Source organism: Lathyrus oleraceus, chromosome 3, assembly GCF_024323335.1.
Source record: "Lathyrus oleraceus cultivar Zhongwan6 chromosome 3, CAAS_Psat_ZW6_1.0, whole genome shotgun sequence".
Taxonomy (NCBI): Eukaryota; Viridiplantae; Streptophyta; class Magnoliopsida; order Fabales; family Fabaceae; genus Lathyrus; species Lathyrus oleraceus.
Genome location: NC_066581.1, coordinates 85,641,482 through 85,651,440, shown reverse-complemented (window position 1 = coordinate 85,651,440; position 9,959 = coordinate 85,641,482). Strand labels below are relative to the sequence as shown.

At 31.3% G+C, this 9,959-nt stretch overlaps 1 long non-coding RNA gene across 1 annotated transcript; it reads left to right on the top strand.

Moving 5' to 3' along the window:
- The first annotated feature begins 8,462 nt into the window (after positions 1-8,462).
- LOC127125492 (uncharacterized) lies at positions 8,463-9,647 on the top strand. The gene is made up of 2 exons (XR_007804667.1): positions 8,463-8,801; positions 9,235-9,647. It is a non-coding gene; the product is annotated as an uncharacterized LOC127125492 (long non-coding RNA).
- Positions 9,648-9,959: the final 312 nt, after the last annotated feature.

The window sequence follows — 9,959 nt, the reverse complement described above, 5'->3', positions numbered from 1 at the left end:
ATACACATGAAATATTTTTTTTTTCAAATAATTTAGTGGTTGAATAAAGGTATTACATATTGAGATTATGTTTTTACAAAATAAAATTCCAAAATAACCAATTTAAAAAAAAAACTAAAGTAACATATTTTCAAACAAAAAAAATTTGCCTACAAAAGGATGCGTCACTGTCTGTGACGCATGCACTCATTTGTTGGCCTAATGCGCCGATGTCTATGACACATACCTTTAGGAGTAGTCAATGTCTACGACGCATACCGTTAGAAGTATCCAATGGGTGTGGCACGTGCATTCAACTTTTAGGAGCATGTGCCATTATATGTGGCTCATGTGTTATTGTATTGAGTTTTTTAATTTAATTATTTTAACAACAACATAATTTTTAAAAAATGTTTAATAAAAATATAAATTATAATATTATTTAATTAAATAGAATTACACAATGATTATAGAGAAATTTAATGACCCGATCGATCGTAACACCCGTCGATTCCACACTCTAGTGCATTCGCTTGCCTTCGAGGTCTCCTACGATTTCCTTTAGGTTCTCCTAGTATTCACCTAAGACAAAGGTGGTTGGTGCGAGGTTCTTGGGATATTAGTGTCATCTAACAAATCTTCGATCATATCTCCCCAGTAGACAACGCTTCCATAATTGAGTTTGATGTACATGTTGTCGAAGTTTCGTGTTGGTTGGGTTACATATGAACGGGTTGATTAGTTGAATTGGGACATTGGATTTGTTACACGAAGGCAACTTATCTAGATGGAGAGTGAATATATCCTAAGTTAAAAAAACTTTACAAAAACTATTTTGAAAAATTTAATGGCTAGCATAAGTGACCCGAATCGAATCGTCTAAACCAAACCGCTATCGAAAAGCTCGGATATGCGTATATAGAATCAAGTTATGATAATGAGAACAAATTGATCAAAATAATTTTAACCACAATCACTTGAATGCTACATTAATAGTAAAGTCTATTTCCAATGATCAAATACACAAAAACGCAATTGAGACAAATTATCGAACACCTTGTGTGCAATCAATTTCGTTTAGAACTTTATATGGTTTCGTTGATTTGCAAATCCAATCACAATCTAATAGATTATGATCAACTCAACAAAAACATTTTCAAAAGGTTATAAAAAGTTTCACCAAACGTATTTATCGCATAATCGACGAACTCAATAATTTGTAAATGAAAAGTAAAAGAGAGAGAGAGAGAGAGAGTACGCAAGGATTTTTTAGGTAGTTCCCCAATAAACCTCTATATGGACATGTCTTCCCTCAATTCGAACTCAAATTGAGATAATAAAATTAACCTTACTTTGCAAAATTAGTTTACAAGAGAAATGTAGCAATGCAACCCTACAAACCCTATGTTTGATGTTGATTCTAACATTTTTCTCTTCCCTTGATCTGAGTTTGATCAAGTCACCCAACAAAATCAATTTGATCCACCGTCTCACGCTACTCCTTTGCAAGAAATCCCCATTCTTCAAAGCTTTCACTCGATCTAATCCAAATTGTGAATTGTTGTCACCCAACAATACCAATTTGATCCATCGTCTCACGCTACTCCTTTACAAGAAACCCCGTTCTTCAAAGCTTTCACTCGATCGGATCCAAATTTTGAACTATTGTCACCCAAGATTTACCAAGATGATCCACCGTCTCACGCTACTCCTTTGCAACAAACCCCATTCTCCAAAGCTTTCACTCGATCGAATACAACTTTCGTAATCTTGTCCAAAACCTTCAAATTTCGATTGATCTTGAAGGAAAACCCCAACTTGGGTTTCTTATTTGAAACCCCCAAAGATCCTCAACCCAATTACAACTCAACAACCTAAATTGGACATTATTAACATTAATTATAGATGGCACCCAAACAAAAAATAACTATGTGTAGTTTGTTTGCGTGTATGCATAGAACGTAGGTTGAAGATGAAGAGAACTTTTTATATATTCCTGGTTTCATATATGGTTTTCTCAAAACCATGATTGACATGATACATGTATGAAGTATATATATATATATATATATATATATATATATATATATATATATATATATATATATATATATATATATATATATATATATATATATATATATATATATATATATATATATATATATATATATATATATATATATATATATATATATATATATATATATATATATATATATATATATATGCAAGCTGGATGCAAAAAGGAATGCAAGAGGTTTATAAAAAATGAAAATGTTTCAAGATTTTTAATGCATCTGCTGACCTATGTAAGTCATGTGTCGACACATTACATGTGTCGACTCATACAGGCGACACATCAAACATAAGCTACATACTTTAAAAATGTCCTACATGTGTTGACACATACGAGCCACGTGCTGAAAAATACGAGTTATGTGTTGACACATACGAGCTATGTGCTGACACATAGACCTGCAGGCTTTAAAAATGATTAACATGCGTCATCACATATCATGCATAAGTCGGTACATAGACCTGTTTTTCACATAAAAACCTATTTTTAATGCATGAAACATTTTCTAAACCATTTCTAAACCATTTCCAAAATGTTTTTACACTTCCTAATGCTAAGATGCACGTTAAGACTCGGATGATACCGTCTAATATACATAAACGCTAAAGTATCCTAGTTTTAACATCATACAAAATACATCTAATGGGAAGTTGCACTCACATGCTCCCCTTTTTTTATGATGGAAAAACTTGAGACAATGCATTTTGTGTCTTCATGAAGGTTCCCCCTGAATGTATGCATCCCAACTTCATCTTACAGATACTTTAGCTACATGCTTTAAAAATGACATACATGTGCTGACACATACGAGCTATATGCTGACACATAGACCTGCAGGCTTTAAAAATGATCAATATTTGTTGGCACATAGCATGTATATGTCGACACATAGACCTGTTTTTCACATAAAAACATGTTTTAATGCATAAAACCTTTTCTAAATCATTTCCAAAATATTTTTATACTTCATAATACTAAGATGCACATTAAGACTCATAGGATACCGTCCAATATACATAAACGCTAAAGTATCCTAGTTTTGACATTATACAAAATACATCTAACGGGAAGTTGCTCTCACACAATTGTTTTGGAAATGAAGCAATGGTTCTTGTGGTGCTTGAAAGGTATGCGTTAGCTGTGTGCTTTGGCGATGTGATGTTCGGGTACTTTGGTGGTGTGATGTTTGGGTGTACATTAGTTGGTTGTTATGGTAGGATATGGTGGAATCGTATTCCTCATCAGGGCTATAGTAAGGTGTGGTGGCGGCATATGGTTGTGTGTGGTATGATTCATGCTCTTGGTTTTGTGGCATGAATTTGTTGCGGGGTTAGGTGTATGTTGGTTTGTAATCATGTTCGATTGATTGTTGGGTGTATTCGATATGGTGATGTTGTGGGGTAGGTTGTTGGATTTGGGTGGGATGACAATGTTGTTGGGTTTGGTATTGTTGTGGGGTTAGTTGTTGGGCGGAGGTTGGTTGCTGGACGTATGATGACGAAGCTCATTGGCGTGGGTCGATCAAATACCTCGGGTTAGACACAAACAGTGTCATTGTACTCCGACATTTACTAATTCATATAGGTTCGTTTATTATCCATTGATGTCGATGCTTCCATTGACGACACGTCTCCCTGGCGAACTCTCTCAAATCGGAATAATTCCATTGGGCATCAACTCTTAGTTGGTGCCATTGTCCCAAACACGTCGAGGGGTCTGGGATTTGTTGTTGCATGTTAAACTGCAGTTTGACACGATCACTCTGATGCAGTAAGATGGATCGATAATATTTTAGTGGAGAAGTGGACCAGGGCATTTGACAATGGTCAATGATAAGGCCATATGAAAATAAATCTCGTGGAATCAATGAACTATGTATTCAAAGGCATCATAAACCTATCAATAATAACTTTTGTGAGAGCAACCTATTTTAGGTTATATTCACTGTTTGAGATCAGACGTTTAAAATGGAGTTCAGTGTTACAATCGGGGCAGTTGTTTAGTGAAACTTCTATGAAATTTATTAAGGAGGAAGCTGTCAAAGCTAACACACATGTGGTCACAATGTTTGACCATCGTAAAGGTTGGTTCAGTGTAGATGAGGAAATGGACCACAATGAGGAGAGACCTATGGGATATTATCGGGTCAAACTAGATAGGGGTTGGTGCGATTGCGGACAGTTCCAAGCCTTCTGTATGCATTGCTCTCATGACATGACGGCATGTTCACATGCTCGGTAGGACCCTTCCAGCTTACTATCTTCCGTTTACAAAGTCATAAACTTATGTAATATGTACAACAATAGCTTTCCGGTGGTAACAAAGGAGGATTATTTGCTTGCATGTCAAGGGGACATAATTTTACACAATGAAAATATACAAAGAAATAAAAAGGGCTTCCCTAAGAGCACACATATTCAAATGAAATGGATACGACAAATAAAATGGTGAGATTATGTAGTTTATACCGTCAGCTCGAATACAATCATACAAAATGTCTCAATGTTGGAGCAAACTCCACAACATAATTAAGTAATCCACTTTTAGTCCTACTTTTTATATGTAATTCATTTTATGTAACCATTTAATTTGATATTGAAAACATCATTCTTTTCATAAAGATCACAATATTCGGTTACAACAATTTAAACAACAACACGACAAACAAATAAAACAACTAAACAACATATCTATGCGATTACAACCATCAGGACAATTTCCTCTGAACTATGCATCATAATACGACAATCACTATCAATTTTAACTGACTTCTAGATATGATGTTCTCCATTATTGTTGTACATCGTAACAAGTCTTTTAACTCTTTTGATCTTTTCACCGTCTATAATGTCTTCATCTAACCAACGAATCAAACTCCTCTACAGATGTTCGAAAGTCTCCGTGTTCCAGAGTCAGATCTTCATCGGAGGCTTTACTATCGAATAAATCAAATTGACATTTCTCTCGATAATATAATACGATATTTTGAAGAAAAATTGAAGGAGAAAATTAGAAGATGGGTGAAAAATGATGGGGAGAAAATGACATATATATATATATATATATATATATATATATATATATATATATATATATATATATATATATATATATATATATATATATATATATATATATATATATATATATATATATAGGAAGCCACAATCAATGCCGCATGCACCTAAAAGTTGAATGCATGTGTCATACTCATTGGTTATTCCTAAAGACATGCTCCACATGGTATATGGCGTCTTAAGCCAAAAAATAAATGCATGCGTCATAGACGGTGAATGACGCATCCTCTTGAGGACGATTTTTTTTTGTTTGAAATATAATTAATTTGATTTTTTCTTTCTAAAAAGATAGTTATTTAAGAATTTTAAAAAATATATAGTTATTTAAAAAAAACGCATATTCAAATTCACACCTATGTGGTCAAATATTTTACCTAACTACCATTTGTTTAACAAAACACACACAAAAAAATAATGTTAATAGTAAACGATAAACATTTCAAACCCGAATTCAAAGCAGCATGGTCACACATCAAATTATTTATCACAAATACAAATTAATATTTATTTTAAAAAGCTGTTTTTCTATCTTTATAAACACTATATATACTTGGGTCTTGTGTATTAAACATTCTATATTTCTATTTCCATTATTATATACTTAGTTAGATAATTATATTTAGTTAATTTGTTATTGAATTATCATTAAATCTCTGTTGTGTATATGTATTTTAGGTACTATAATTTTTAAAATGTATATTGAATTATACACGTTAACAATGAAATCCACAAGAAATAATTGAATTTTTTCGCCACTTATTTTTGAATATTCAATATGGTAACATATTTTATAAAAAAGACTTTTTTTATAAATTCTAATTCCTCTTTCTTTCTACCTTAGTGACACACCTTTTTCCTATGGATGGTCTATCTTTGAAGAAAATACCCAAACAATCCTATGGATCGACAAAGCTGGCTCGATTCGAGATAACTTAGAAAATCACTTCTCATAAGGGGATGTCTTTAAAGCTCAGACCCATCTTTCTATTCATTTTGTAATCACATATTTTCTGATAGTACTAAGTATATGGCATCATATATTAGACCACACTTCAGATTTTATTTAGGGAAAAGAAAGCTTGACACTATTTTTTATCACTTACACCGTAAGTGTATAAATAAAAGATTTTATATTTTAATAATTTATTTTATATTGATTTCTGTGTAAGACCATTTTTTTTTATGTTATATACCGTGTAAGTTACTGTGTACATAAAAATGATGTCAAAATAAGACACCTCTTTTATTTATAAACATATAGCATCCCAACTTTCTAGCATTGCTTATAAGTCTAATACAAATTTCTCTCTTTGAAATTTTCTAAACATAAAAGATTAGATTTCCTTATGCTAATAGCACCAGTAATTCTTCTAATTTTTTTTACATTTTACATGTTAATATTTGGGGTATTTTCTCCACTCATTTTATTTTTGATTACAAATTAGTGGACGACTTCACTTGGTTCATTTGGATCATTTTTATGAGACAGAAACATAAAATTAAGAATTATAAAATCAATTTTTCCTACAATGAAACGCATTTGTCTACTGAGTAAAATTTTGTAAGAATGAATCATGTTTTTGGATTTTTAAAGCCTTACTTTTGTGGTACTTAAAAATATAAGAACACGACTCTCGCGAAGTAAAATAGCATGTTCGCATGATGGATTTAACATTGTCGTCATCGAACTTTATTTATTCATAAAAAAGAGGGGTAAATATCGATAAGAACCAAGAAAGAACGACAGTGATATTGATCGTCGCAACCAAATCAGGGTTCGGGAGTCGATTACGCAAGAGATAAGATATTAACCCCCATCATATCCGTTGTACTCAACGGAAATCGTTTGGTTAGTTGTGCACGTTAGTGTTAGTTTTAAATGTTAGACTTTTCGAATTATTGAAAGGGAAAAGAAAAGAATAAAGATATTTATTTTTATTAGGGTGAAAAAAATAGAAAATAGAATTTTTTTTTAAAATTTTTTAACGGATCTCCGGATGTAATAGAGAACTCAACACATACATAATTCTAGGTAGAAGAATATTTGTTTTCTGGTCGATATCGATATTAATATAGGTATTAGTTCAACAACTATTGTTAGTGGTTGTGCCAAGATAAGCAGCCATGACCATGCTTATCCATGATATTATAGATAAGATCATTTAATAATGGATTAAGCAGTTATACTAGTATATCTTAATGTCATTGTTGGTCCTCAGTACTTTAATTAGTGACATGAATTAAATACAAATGCACTACAAATACTGTCGTGTCTTAAAAGTAGAAATCAATTTTTGTTTGAAATTGTTTAAGAACCGACCTCATTAACAGTTTAAACAGCTAGTGATAAGATATGGTTTTATTCTTCTAACACTTTCAAACCTTTTTTATTCAAAATGTTAAATTAAGTATATTACATCGTTTCAAATTTATCTTTAACCAAACTGTCAAACTTGACTTAAAAATTATATCTCTTTTCTTATTGTATTCTTTCTTTTTAAACCTAATCCCACGTCGTATAAAAATCAGCATTGCTAATTGTTATTCTATAAAAAGCTTTATCACAAACTCATATGCATTCACACGTCGACCAATAAATATTAAAACAAATTTAAAATCTAGATGTAATCCAATGTTCACATATCATTTGTTACTTTTGGTTTAAAATGTTTTATAACATGTACATCATTATCATAAAAGAAAGAGTTAAACTAATTAAAATTTTGTTTGAATCCAAAGAATAAGATGAAATTGAGGGATATTTTATTATTTGAATTAGTTAAATTCAGATAGATTGGAATATAATGAAGTGATATCAATTTCATCTCGTTTTATCATTTGCTATCATATTTATTTTTCTATATGAAATAAAAAATTTGTCTTGTTCAGTCGGAAAATACTTAAATAATAGAATAAAACCTATGATTCAATTCACTCCTTTTTTTTTCATTTAGTTTCATTTATTTTATAATATTCAAAGATAGTCTAAAAGTTGTGCTAATATCATATTCTATTATTTTGACCATAAAACAAATATATATCTATAATATAAGAAAATGAGATGTTGTAGAAAACTCTCTTTTGCCATTTCTTATAAATCTGACACCTCATTAAAATGAGGATAATTTTGATCCAAATATAATTTTTTGTAACTAATAATGTTACATTGATCAATTCCAACTACATACTTATTGTATTATCCCTTTGATGGTTAGATTTGGTTCAATTAATGATATCATATGATTCTGTTGCAATTCTCTTCTTTTCAAAATTTTACTTTCGGTAACCTTTTCCTCTTTCTTTTCTCCTTTTTATGCATACCCATTTCTCTCTCTCTCTCTCTCTCTTCTTCTGTCTTTTCTTTCTCCTCTTTCTGCTTTACTCTTTCTTCTCTTTCTCTTCTCTCTTATGTCGGATTTGAAATGGTTGCTATGTAACCAAAAACATCATAACCAAAGTGCGATAAATCTTGTTTACGGAATGTTGTTTTGATTTCAAGCGAAAAAAGAGATGTAAATTCGTTTTTAAGTTGTGTTATTCTCTCTTTATATGTATTGTTTTATGTATATGTTGGTTATGATTTTGCTAAATTTTTTAATGTTTTTTCCAGCATCGGATATGGATAACTCTGAGATTGTAGCCGTCAAAATGGTTTGCTTCTCAAGGTTAGTTCTTCGACAATCTTCTTGTCACTATATTTCTTTCAATCCTTAATTTTTTTCTATATTGTGTTCTTTTTGTTTAACCTAAAGCATTCAACTTTGCAATTACTTCTCGGTTTTTCACTTGATTTTCAATCTGGGTCTTACCAATTTCATTATGTGTAGATAAGAAGCGGTTTTTGTTTGTTGATAGTTGTGATATTATTAATGGTTGAAGGTTTCTGCAATGAGCTATTTTTCTATAGTAAATCAGACACCTCTAGTACATTTTCTATTTCGATTGTTATGGATGGTATGTGGAGAGTGTGTCCTTCGTCTGACGGGTCCATTGAGTTTGTTGGATTTAATGGTCAATATTTGTTATTTTGTTTATTTTCACATTGAATTTAAAATCCCTATTAATGGAAAGCTTACTCATTTTTAATGTTTTTAATAGGTGAGTTGATCTGTCTAGCATATTATGAGCTCTAAAAAACAGACACAGTGGTTGACTCGAGGAAATGTTCATATCCATGTAATTTCAATGGAGATTGTGTTGATGGAAGTTGCCACTACTTTCTTGGATTTCATGGATACGATTGTAGTCGTAGTGAGTTATGTTATTCCACGTTGTATTTTAACTCCATAGTTCATTTTGCTTTATTTTTCTAGTTTTTAGTCTTCCTTTAATGGTTGTGTGTTGTCGTAACTTATTCCAGGTTCCTGTCCCATAAATTTCACTAGCAATGTCTTATGTCTCAATAATGGAATATGTGAATGTAAACCTGATTACACTAACATTGGTTGCTCCACTGATAAATTTTTATTCTAAACTATGTGAATGTAAATCCTTTTCTTATTTGTTATTCATTTTTTTCTAAACATTAGTGCATGTGCGACATACTGTTTCCTAAGGTATTGCAAGTAGCATACTGAAGGTGTGTGGGTTGTGGTTGATGTTTCGACCGACATCAGTCGTAATGCTGCACTACCCACCTTAAGTGATAAACATGGACTAACATTTGATAATTAAACCAAATGTTTTTTTTTAAATCTGAGGTGTTGCAGTACCATCTTAAATATCAATGATATGTAGTAAACTAAAGTAAAAACTTTCATAAAAATCAATGATATTGATCGCTTATGCTTTTTAGTGAAAAGTAAATAAGAGATAAAAATAAT